A 13,266-nucleotide genomic window follows, 5' to 3' on the forward strand; every position below is an offset into this window, starting at 1 on the left:
TATGGATACTCTGGTCCTTCATAAAAGGGGGAACAAAATACCCAGAGAAGGAGATACAGAGATAAAGGGTGGGGCAGAGTCTGAGGGAAAGACCACCCAGAGACTACCCCACCCACCTAGGGATCCATCCCATATACAGTTAGAAAACCCAGACACTATTATTGATGCCCACGAGTGCTTGCTGACCAGAGCCGGATATAGCTGTCACCTGGGAGGCTCTGCTAGTGCATGACAAATACAGAGGGGGACAGACACCCTCAGCCAGCCATTGAACTGAGCACAGGGTCCGCAATGATGGAACTAGAGAAAGGACTCAAGGAGCTGAAGGGATTTGCAGTGCCAAAGGAGGAACAACAATATGAGTCACCCAGTACTGCCAGTGCTCCCAGGGACAAAACCATCAACCAAAGAGTACACATGGAATTACCCATGGCTCCAGACACATAGGCAGCAGAGGATGGTCGTGTTGGACATCAAAGGGAGGAGAGGCCCTTGGCACTGGAAAAGCTCAATGTCCCAATGTAGAGGAATACCAGGACAGGGAAGTGGAAGAGGGTTGATTGGGAAACAGGAGGAAAGGAGATGGCTTATGGGATTTCCATGGTGGGAGGACCAGGAAAAGGAACAACATTTGAAATATAAATAAAGAAATTGAAATAAAGAAAAAAGTAACCATCAATCTCACCCAGCTATAGCCCTGGGAGCTACAGTAGCATTCTACCAGTAAGATAATGCTAATTTCTTCAAAGTGAAACAAATATTTTGGGAGCAACTAATACCTTTTGATTGGACTCTACAAAAGTGGGCAAGAAGCTGAGACTACATAGTCACAGGCCTGAGGGAAAATCTGCTATAGGAACTTAACAATAAGTGACTGCTAATGACATATTCCTATACCCATAACACAACTCTCATCAGAGAAGCTTCTTCCTGAACTAGATAGGTGTACTGGCTGGTTTTGTGGGTCAACTTGACACAGGCTGGAGTTATCACAGAGAAAGGAGCTTCAGTTGGAAAGTGCCTCCATAAGATCCAGCTGTGGGGCATTTTCTCAATTAGTGATCAAGCAGGGAGGGCCCCTTGTGGGTGGAGCCATCTCTGGGCTGGTAGTCTTGGGTTCTATAAGAGAGCAATGTGGATGTTGGTAAATTGTACTGTCCCCAGAAATCATGTACAAGTCCATGCTCCATGCTGACTGTAAAGGGCAATGAAGCTATTTTTACAATGGTATTGATGTCACAGACTCACAGCTGAGAAGGACTAGAAGGATTCGTGGCAGCCCCTAGCCCCACCACACCCCTACCTCACATCAACCCTAAAAAAGCAGCAGGCAAGACAGAAAGCCATAAAGAGAATTCTTAAAAACTCTGATAAGGATGCTGGAGTCTAGCTCTCCACAACTGATGGCTTCCAGCAGGAGTTTGGATGGGAAAAGACTCAGTTTTCTTTAAGGGTTTGTCCAGTGTGAGTTTGACGATACTCCTGAGAGTATATGGGCAATACAAAATGGACTTGTCTCCTCCTCCTCCTCCTCTTCCTCCTCCTCCTCCGTCTCCTCCTCCTTTTCCTCCTTTTCCTCCTTTTCCTCCTTTTCCTCCTCCTCCTCCTCCTTCTTCTTGGGGTGGGGTGACAACGGTAAGGTGGCAGACCTGGGAGGACAAGGAAGGGAGTGATACTGGGGTTCATGATGTGAAATTCCCAAATAATCAAAACATTATGTAAAAATAAGAAAGAAAAAGAAAGAAGGAAAGAAAAAAAGAGCTTTCTGACACCATTTGCACCAGGGAACCAGGAGACTCCACACTTTTCTGCGATCAGTGGAGCAGCCCGGATGGAAGTCTTCCTGCTGCCATTTGTACCAGGGAGCCGGGGAAACTCCACAGCCTTCTGTGCTTAGCCCACCAGGAGAGAGAGAGAGACCTCCCAGCAGTGCTTGCACTTCTGAACTCAGAGGAGTAAGGACACAGGCTTACAGGCCCACAGGAGGAAAAAATTCTAGCCAGAGACAACAATACCAACTAGCACCAGAGATAACCAGATGGCAAAAGGCAAGCACAAGAACCCTATCAACAGAAACCAAGGCCACATGGCAGTGTCAGAGCCAAGTTCTCCCACTGCAGCAGGTCCCGGATACCCCAACACACTGGAAAAGCAAGAATCGGGTTTAAAATCATATCTCATGATGCTGATAGAGGGCTTCACGAAAGAATTAAATAACTCCCTTAAAGAAATACAGGAGAACACTGGTCAACCACTAAAAGCCCTTAAAAAGGAAACACAAAAATCCCTTAAAGAAATACAGGAGATCATGGGTCAACAGGCAGAGGCCCTTAAAGAAGAATCACAAAAATTCCTTAAAGAATTACAGGAAAACACAAGTGAAGGAATGGAACAAAACCATCCAGGATCTAAAAGTGGAAGTAGAAGCAATAAAGAAATCACAAACTGAGACATCTCTGGAGATAGAAAACCTTGGAAAGAATTCAGGAGACATAGATGCAACCATCAACAACAAAATACTAGAGATAGAAGAAAGAACCTCAGGTGCTGAAGATACCATAGATAACATTGACAGAGAGTCAAATAGTCAAAGAAAATGCAAAATGCATAAAGCTGGTAACCCAAAACATCCAGGAACTCCAGGACACAATGAGAAGACCAAACCTAAGGATTTTAGAAATAGACGAGAGTGAAGATTTCCAACTTCAAAGGCCAGTAAATATCTTCAACAAAATTATAGAAGAAAACTTCCCTAACCTAGAAAAAGAGATGCCCATGAACATACAAGAAGCCTTCAGAACTCCAAACAGACTGGACCAGACCAGAAAGTCCTTCCGGCACATAATAACCAAAACACCAAATTCACTAAACAAAGAAAGAATATTAAAAGCAGTAAGGGGAAAAGAGCAAGTAACTTATAATGGCAGACCTGTCAGAATCACACCAGACTTCTCACCAGAGACAATGAAAGCTAGAAGATCCTGGGCAGACTTTATACAGACCCTAAGAGAAGACAAATGCCAGCCCAGACTACTATACCCAGCAAAACTCTCAATCATCATAAATGGAGAAACCAAGATATTCCATGATAAAAACAAATTTAGACAATATCTGTCCACAGATCCAGTCCTACGAAGGATAATAGATGGAAAATGCCAACACAAGGAGCAAAACTACACCCTAGAAAAAGCAAGAAAGTAATCTTCTTCCAACAAACCCATAAGAAGATACCCACAGAAACATAAAAATAACATCAAGGTAACAGGAAGGATAATAAGGAAATCACTGTTCCTTAATACCTCTTGACAACAATGGACTCAACTCCCTAATAAAAAGACATAGACTAATGAAATATTTCTCATGTAACTCTTCAATTTTATCAGAAAATGTTTGTAATTCCCCCTTTTAATTAATTTAGTAATTTTTTATGTCTACCATTTTATTTGCATTATTTTTCATGATAAACTTCAATTTTAATGTCTTTCTATACATTTCCTCTATTTTATCAGAAACGTTTTCAATGTAAATCTTTGATTTTATCACAAATGTTTCTAATTTCACCTTCAATTAATTTAGAAAGATTTAATCTACCATTTTATATGTAAAATTTTCCATGAAATAGTCAATTTTAACTTGTTTGTCTATATGTTTCTTGAATTTTACCAGAAATATTTTCCATGTAAATCTTCAATTTTATCTGAAAATGTTTATATTTCCACCTTTAATCAACTTAGAATTATCTTTATGCTTATCATTTTACCTGTATAATTTCCATAATCTTTAATTTTAACATGTTTTACTATATATTTCTTCAATTTTATCAGAAATATTTTCCATGTAAATCTACAAGTTTATCAGAAAATGTTTATAATTCCACTTTCAATCAACTTAGGAATACTTTTATGCCTACCATTATTATATCTATGTAAAATTTTGATAATCTTCTATTCTAACATGTTTTTCTACATTTTTCTACAATTTTATTAGAAATATTTTCCATGTAAATCTTTAATTCTATCATAAAATGTTTCTATTTTATATTTCAATTAATTTAGCAATGTTTTTATATGTACCACTTTACTCTTTAATTTTCCATGAAAATTGTCAATTTTAACATGTTTTTTAGTATCTCTTCTATTTTATCTGAAATATTTTCCATGTAAGTCTTTAATCTTATCATAAAGTTTTTACTTCCCTTTTCAAGAAAAAGAAAAAAGAAAAGAAAAGAAGAGAAAGGAAAAGAGAAAAGAAAATAGAAAAGAAAAGAAAAGAAAATAGAAAAAAGAAACTCGCAGCTGGACAGTGTGTAGAAGGCAAGTGACTCTGAAGCACTCAGCCCTTAAAGGGCTGTCTTCATAAGGTCCCTTACTGGGAGGACAGGGGAATCTGTGAGGATGAGGAGGCCGGAAGGTTGTAAGAACCAGAGGTGGTGAATGACTTCAAGGAAAGATTTTTCAGATTCTTCAGAGCCAGTGCACATATGACTTCAGGTTGTGTCAGGATATACAACATCTATACATGTTGAAATCAGGTGAAACTCCAGCATGGAGAAGGGGAAGTGGGCAGAAAGCCCCATTCTCAGCTCTCAGCGAGGAAGCTCTTTGTAATTGATAGCTTCTGGGAGATGGGAAATCAGTTTTCTTCAAGGGAACATCACTGAGTATGAAAATTGCACTCTAGGACAGGCCTTGTACTCAGGAGCAGTTGAACAACACAAAATGGGCTCTGTGGAGTTCTTTTGTTATTGTTGAGTTCTGATTTTTTTTTTCTAAGAGGGAGAAAGAACAAGAAGTTTTATAGATGAGAGTGGGATCTGGGACTAGTTGAGTGAGGGAGAAAAATACAATAAGAATATATTGTATGAGGCCAGACATGATGGCACAAGTCTTTAGTCTCAGCACTCAGGAGGCAGGGGAAGGTGGATCTCTGAGTTCAAGGCCAGCCTGGTCCACAGAGTAAGTTCCAAGATAGCCAGGGCTATGTAGAGAGATTCTGCCCCCCAAATAAAATATACACAAAAGTAAATATGCATGTAGTATGAAATTATTCTTCAAAATAAGCACAAACTTCCTTTTAAGAAGTAACAGGCACTAGAATGCCTCAACGGTGGGTCTGGATCTGAGGTAAGCAGTGGCAGCACATTCAGTGTGGGTACAGGAGGGAAAGATGACTCATGTCCCAGCCGTACAGAGCGAGGTCAGGAAGATTTCATCATGCTAAAAGGGTATGCAATTTAAAGCATGAATTATTTATTTCTACAATTTTCCATATAATTTTAACAGACTGAGGCCCATGGAATGCAAATGGTGGAGAGGGACTCTTATGCCAGGAGTTAGCCCTTCAATGTCTGAATTAAGAACCACACTTCAATCCTTTACTATGGGCAATGCCCCTCTTGTGATGGCCTCATCCAAGTAACTGCATTGCCATTCTGCAAATGCTTTTATCTGTTTCCCCATAAAGCAAAATCACCCTTTTTTTAAAAGAAATCATGAAAATCTAGCCATAGCTTTACCCTGATCAAGTCTCACAGGCGATGGAGTCGAGAAGTAACAGCTTTGATATTTGTAGTCCATCCAGATCTGACATAACAAAGCCAAGTTTAACCTGAACAACACAAAGTAGAAAACTATCAAGTACCCAGGAAAACTGGCTAAACTTCTGCTAAATATAGGCACAAAGATAGCTACAGCCTTACAGGGACAAATAGCCCTGGCTTTTATGATAAACTGTACCCCAGCAAACCCCATGAGGTAATTGCTATAAGCCAGTGCTTCTGAATTCAGTTTCCAGAAAACACTTGGCACCATTAGTGGACAGAAGAAGTGAAATTTTCTTTTAACAGATGTGAAAGAAATAAAGAGGGCTCTTGTGTATCTAGCCCCTCAATAGATAGCTAGTAAAGGAGAGATGTGAGCACAGGGATTTCTACAGAGACGCCCACCTGGGCTTGGGATTCCTCGTCTCCACACACCATGGTGTAAGTCTTCCTATTGCTTCCCACGCTGTGCTCAAGGCTCCAGAGTGCCAGGAAGCCCTTCACAGACACCCAAAGGCCCAGTGCAAAGGGACAAGTCCTCCATTCAGGTTTCTTCTCGCCCAACAACTATAGCTTGTATCAGGTTGACCAAAGCTAACCAGAAATATGCATCCTGTCAAGAATTGTTTTGTTTGTTTGTTTGGTTTGGTTTGATTTTTCACCTCCAGGCCCAGAAAGTCAAAGAAAGAAGAAAAGAATAGATGAATTGATTTTTAAAACAAACAACAAAAAAGCAAACAAAAATCTACCTATGAAAGGCTAAGAAAAGATAAAACACACACACACACACACACACACCTGGGCTCAGTTTAAATGGCTTCTGTAAAACTTGTCATATGAAAACAATGAACTTCAGATAACAGCAATGGCACTCAGCTGGCCCAAGAAGCCTACAGACTCTGGTCCTGACTTTGGCACATGAGACTCCAGTAGCTAATGAAACCCAGAGGGAAGCTGCAGTTTTATACACACCATAGACCAAGGCCCCACAGCCAAGACTGGTTTGCCTTCACAGAACCTTATATGGCTGACATTTGGCACTAGAGCAGCAAACAGTTAGTGAGGGACTTGGGGACAGACAGGACTGGAGAGCATGTTAAGTCAAGTTGAAGACCTCTCAAACAGCAGGTAACTAGATTCAGCTCAGCCCAGGCTCCAGTGAAGTCCTGAGGTAAGGTGAGGATACGTACTTCCTGTCTGAGACAGCAACAACTATCCAGGAACCCCACGTGCGTCACTGAGAGGAGACACGTCTCCTTGAAGAAAAGGACCAGACAGGGAGCATCTTCAGGAGGCAGTGTGAGTCACCACACCCTGGAGCATTCAGGGACAGAGGAAGAGGTGGGAGTCGCCAGCTGAAGTGGGCTGAGCAGAGACACACATGGCCTTGGGGTAAAAGTTACAGTATCACTGGAAAACAAAACACAACAGCAGAGATCTGACGTCCTCAAGAAACCAGTCGTAAAAGAAAAGGGGACTGAGCTAAAATGGAAAAAATACAATAATAAAATAAAATAATATAAAATAAAATGAAATGAAATGAAAGTAAGTCGCTCTGTGACGTCTAACCTCAGCGCTCTTACAGGAGGTTGGGAGGCAGAGACAAGAGACTCCCAGAAACTCGTGGGCCAGCTAGCCTGGTGCACATGTGAGAAACACCAGGAGATCCTATTTGAAACAAAGTAGAAGGCAAGGACAGACACCCTAGGCTGTCCTCTGACACCTCACATGTGTACAATGCCATACAAATGTGTACTCACACATATGCATGTAGACACATAAACATATGTGCACATGTGTATACATACTTCATAAACACATGTATACACAAATCATATAAACAGAAGAGCACATATATCATATACAAACATGCATATCATATTCACAAATATGCACACAAATAATATAAACACACATGCAGATATATCTGTTTTATTGGATATTTACTTTATTTACATTTCAAATGTTATCCCCTTTCCCGGTTTTCCCCTTCCAGGAAACCCCCTATCCCATCCTCCCTCCCCCTGCTTCTATGAGGGTATTACTCCCCCCACCTCCCCACCCTCAATTCCCCTACTCTGGGGCATCTATCAAGCCTTCATAGGACCAAGAACCTCTCCTCCCATTGACGCCTGACAATCCTCCACTACATATGCAGTCTGGTTGGTTGATGTTGTTGTTCTTCCTATGAGGTTGCAAGCCCATTCAGCTCCTTCAGTCCTTTCTCTAACTCCTCCATTGGGGACCCCACACTCAGTCCAATGGTTGTCTGGAAGAATTTGCCTCTGTATTTGCAAGACTCTGGCACAGCCTCTCAGGAGACAGCCACATGAGGCTCCTTACAGCAAGCATCTCTTGGCATCCACAATACTGCTGGGGTTTGGAAACTGTATATGGAATGAATCCCCAGGTGTGACAGTCTCTGCTCTACACTTTATCTACATATTTTCTCCTGTGAGTATTTTGTTCTGCTTCTAATAAGAACTGAAGCACCCACACTTTGGTGTTCCTTCTTCTTGAGCTTCATGTGGTCTGTGAATTTTATCTTGGGTATTCTGAGCTTTTGGGCTAATATCCACTTATCAGTGAGTGCATACCATGTGTGTTCTTTTGAGATTGGCTTACCTCACTCAGGATGATATTCTCTAGTTCCATCCATTTGCCTAAGAATTTCATGAATTCATCATTTTTAATAATGTATATATACCACATTTTCTGTAGCCATTTCTCTGTTGAAGGACATCTGGGTTCTTTCCAGCTTCTGGCTATTATAAATAAGGCTGCTTATGAACATAGTGGAGCATGTGTCTTATTACATGTTGGACCATCTCCTAGGTATATGCCAAGATATGCTATATCTTGGTCCTCTGGAAGTACTATGTCCAATTTTCTGAGGAGCTGCCAAACTGATTTCCAGAGTGGATATACCAGCTTGCAATCCCACCAGCAATAGAGGAGTGTTCCTCTTCCTCCACATCCTCTCCAACATCTGCTGTCACCTGAGTTTTTTGATCTTAGCCATTCTGACTGATGTGAAGTGGAATCTCAGGGTTGTTTTGATTTGCATTTGCCTGGTAACTAAGAATGTTGAATATTTCTTTAGGTGCTTTTCGACCATTCAATATTCCTCAATTGAAAATTCTTTGTTTAGCTCTGTACCCCATTTTTAATAGGGTTATTTGATTCAGTGGAGTCTAACTTTTTGAGTTCTTTGTATATATTGGATATTATCCCTCTATCAGATGTAAGGTTGGTAAAGATCTTTTCCCAATCTGATGGTTGCTGTTTTGACATATTGACAGTGTCCTTTGCCTTACAGAGGTTTGCAATTTTATGAGGTCCCATTTGTCAATTCACGATCTTAGAGTGTAGACCACTGGTGTTCTGTTCAGGAAATTCTCCCCTGTGCCTGTGTATTTGAGGCTCTTCCCCACTTTCCCCTCTGTAAGTTTCAGCATATCTGCTTTATGTGGAGGTTCTTCATCCACGTGGAATAGAGCTTTGTACAGAAAGGTAAGACTGGGTCCATTTGCATTTTTCTACATGCTGACAGCCAGTTGACCCAGCACCATTTGTTAAAAATGCTTTTTTCCACTGGATGGTTTTAGCTCTTTTGTCAAAGATCAAGTGACCATAGCTGTGGGGGTTCATTTCTGGGTCTTCAATTCAATTCCATTGATCTTCCTGCCTCTCTGTGTACCAATACCACACAGTTTTTATCACTATTGCTCTGCAATACAGCTTTATATCTGCCAAAAGTTCTCTTATTGTTGAGAATAGTTTTGGCTCTACTGAGCTTTTTGTTATTCCAAAAGAATTTGCAAATTTCTCCTTCTAACCCTATGAAGAATTGATTTGGAATTTTGATGGGGATTGCACTGAATCTTTAGATTGCTTTTGGCAAGATGACTATTTTTACCATATTAATACTGCCAGTCCATGATCATGGGAGATCTTTCCATCTTCTGAGATCTTAGATTTGTCTCTTCAGAAACTTGAAGTTCTTGTCATACAGAACTTTCACTTGCTTGGCTAGAGTCACACCAAAGTATGTAATATTATTTGTGACTATTGTAAAGGGTGTCTTTTCCCTAATTTCTCAGCCTGTTTATCCTTTGAGTAGAAGATGTCTACTAATATGTTTGAGTTAATTTTATATCTAGCCACTTTACTGAAGTTGTTTATCAGGTTTAGGAGTTTTAGGAGTTTTAGGTAGAATTTTGGGGGTCACTTATGTATATGATCATATCTTCAAATAGTGATATTTTGACTTCTTCCTTTCCAATTTGTATCCCTTTGACCTCCTTTTGTTGTCTAATTGCTCTAGCTACAAATTCAAGAACTATATTGAATGGATAGGGAGAGAGAGGGCAGCCTTGTCTAGTCTCTGATTTTAGTGGGGTTGCTTCAAGTTTCTCTCCACTTAGTTTGATGTTGGCTACTGGTTTGCTGTATACTGCTTTTACTGTGTTTATGTATGGGCCTTGAATTCCTAATTTTTCCAAGATTTTTGTCATGAAGGGATGCTGAATTTTGTCAAATGTTTTTTCAGCATCTGATGAAATGATCCTGGTTTTATTTCCTTTGAATTTGTTTATGTAGCGAATTACATTGATGGATTTCCAGATATTGAACCATCCCTGCATCCCTGGAATGAAGCCTACTTGATCTTGGTGAATGATCATTTTGATGTGTTCTTGGATTTGGTTGGCAAGAATTTTATTGAATATTTTTACATCAGTGTTCATAAGGGAAATTGGGCTGAAGTTCTCTTTGTTTGGTCTTTGTGTGGTTTAAGTATAATTGTAGCTTCATAGAATGAATTGGGTAGTGTTTCTTCTGTTTCTATTTTGTGGAATAGTTTGAAGAGTATTGGTATTAGGTCTTCTTTGAAGGTCTGAGAAAATTCTGCACTAAACCCATCTGGTCCTGTGATTTTTTTGATTGGGAAACTATTAATAACTGCTTCTATTTCTTTAGGGGTTGTGGGACTGTTTAGATTGTTTATCTGATCCTGTTTTAACTTTGACACCTGGTATGTGTCTAGAAAAGTGTCCATTTCATCCGATTTTCCAATTTTGTTGAGTGTAAGATTTTGTAGTAGGATCTGATGGTTTTTGAATTTCCACAGTGTCCATTGTTATGTCTCCCTTTTCATTTCTGATTTTTAATTTGGATACTATATCCATGCCCTCTGGTTAGTCTGGCTAAGGGTTTATTTATCTTGTTGATTTTCTCAAAGAACCAGCTCCTAGTTTTGTTGATTCTTTAAATAGTTCTGTTTCTATTTGGTTGGTTTTAGCCCTGAGTTTGATTATTTCCAGCCATCTACTCCTCTTGGGTGTATTTGCTTCTTTTTGTTCTAGAGATTTCAGGTGGATTTCCCTTGGAGCTATGAGTTTTCCTCTTACCACTACTTTCTCTGTGTCCCATAAGTTTTGATATGTTGTGGGTTCATTTTCATCAAATTCTAAAAAGTCTTTAATTTCTTTATTTATTTCTTCCTTACCAAGCTCTCATTGAGTAGAGCACTGTTCATCTTCATGTGCATGTGTGTTTTCTGTTGTTTCTGTTAGGATTTAAGGCCAGCCTTAATCTGTGGTTATCTAATAGGGTGCATGGGATTAATTCAATCTTCTTGTATCTGTTGAGGCCTGATTTGTGACCAATTATATGGTGAATTTTGGAAGATCAAAGGTACCATGAGGTACCTTCTCCAAAATTGAAAAGAAAAGGTATATTCTTTTGCTTTAGGATGAAATGTTCTATAAATGTATGTTAGATCCATTTGGTTCATAACTTCTGTTAGTTTCACTGTGTCTCTGTTTAGTTTTGGTTTTCATGATCTGTCCATTGCAGAGAGTGGGGTGTTGAAGTTTCCCACTATTATTGTGTGGAGTGTTATGTGTGCTTTAATATTTAGTAAAGTTTTTTTTTATGAATGTGGTTGGCATTGCATTTGGAGCATAGATGTTCAGAGTTGAGAGTTCATCTGGTAGATTTTTCTTTGACCAGTATGAAGTGTCCTTCCTTATCTTTTTTGATAACTTTAGGTTGAAAGTCCATTTTATTCCATATTAGAATGGCTACTCCAGCGTGTTTCTTGGGACAATTTGCTTGGAAAATTGTTTTCCAACCATTTACTGTAAGGCAGTCTTTGTCACTGAGGTGCATTTCCTGTATGCAGCAAAATGCTGTGTCCTATTATTCTATCCAGCCTGTTAGTCTATGTGTTTTTATTGGGGAATTGAGTCCATTGATGTTACGAGTTATTAAGGAATAATGATTGTTGCTTCCATTATTTTGGGTGTTATTTTTATGTTTGTTTAGCTATCTTCTTTTGGGGTTGTTGAAAGATTACTTTCTTGCTTATTTTAGGGTGTAGTTTCCCTCCTTGTGTTGGCATTTTCCATCTAGTATCCTTTGTAGGGCTGGATTTGTGGAAAGATATTGTGTAAATTTGGTTTTGTTGTGGAATATCTTACTTTCTCCCTCTATGCCAATTGAGAGTTTTGCTGGATATAGCAGTCTGGGTTGGCATTTATGTTCTCTTAGGGTCTGTATGACATCTGCCCAGGATCTTCTAGCTTTCATAGTTTGTGGTGAGAAGCCTAGTGTAATTCTGATAATTCTGCCTTTATATGTTAATTGACATTTTTCTCTTACTTATTTTAATATTCTTTTTTTTTTAGTGAATTTTGTGTTTTGATTATTATGTGATGGGAGGAATTTGTGTTCTGGTACAGTCTATTTGGAGTTCTGTAGGCATCTTGTATGTTTATGGGCATCTCTTTATTTAGGTTACAGAAGTTTTCTTCTATAATTTTGTTGAAGATATTTACTGGCCCTTTAAATTGGGAATCTTCACTCACTTCTAAACCTATTATCCTTAGGTTTGGTCTTCTCATTGTGTCCTGGATTTCCTGGATGTTTTTGAGTTAGGAGCTTTTTGCCTCTTGCATTTTGTGTTTGACTATTGTGACAATGTTTTCTATGGTATCTTCTGCACCTGAGATTCTCTCTTCTATTTCTTGTATTGCTGATGCTTGCATCTATGACTCCTGATCTCTTTCCTAGGTTTTCTAGCTCCAGGGTTGTCTCCCTTTCCGATTTCTTTATTGTTTCTACCTCCATTTTTAGATCTTGGATGGTTTTGTTCATTTCCTTTGCCTGTTTTATTATGTTTTCCTGTAATTTGTTAAGGGATTTTTGTGTTTCCTCTTTAAGCACTTCTACCTGTTTACCTGTGTTCTCCTGTATTTCTTTAAGGGAGCTACTTATGTCCTTCTAAAAGTCCTCTGCCCTCATCATGAGAGGTGATTTTAGATCCAAATCTGCTTTTCTTGTCTGATGGTGTATCTAGGACTTGCTAGAATGGGAGAATTGGGTTCTGATGATTCCAAGTTACCTTGGTTTCTTTTCCTTATGTTCTTATGGCTGCCTACCACCATCTGATTATCTCTAGTGCTACCTGACCTCACTTTATCTGACTGGAGCCTTTCCTTTCAGTGATCTTGTCTGTTTCAGAACTCTTCAGAGTCTAGCTGTCTCTGTGGTCCTGTGATTTCAGGATCCTGTGATCCTGAGGTCCTGGGTGTGTCAGAGCTCCTAGGCATCAAGCTGCCTCTGAGGCCCTGAGATCCTGGTGTGACCAAGCTCCTGGGGTCCTGAGATCCTGGGATCCTGGGCATGTTAAAGCACCTAGGAGTGGAGCTTCCTCTGGGTGT

The sequence above is a fragment of the Apodemus sylvaticus genome, chromosome 2 (genome assembly GCF_947179515.1).
Source record: "Apodemus sylvaticus chromosome 2, mApoSyl1.1, whole genome shotgun sequence".
NCBI classification, from domain to species: domain Eukaryota; kingdom Metazoa; phylum Chordata; class Mammalia; order Rodentia; family Muridae; genus Apodemus; species Apodemus sylvaticus.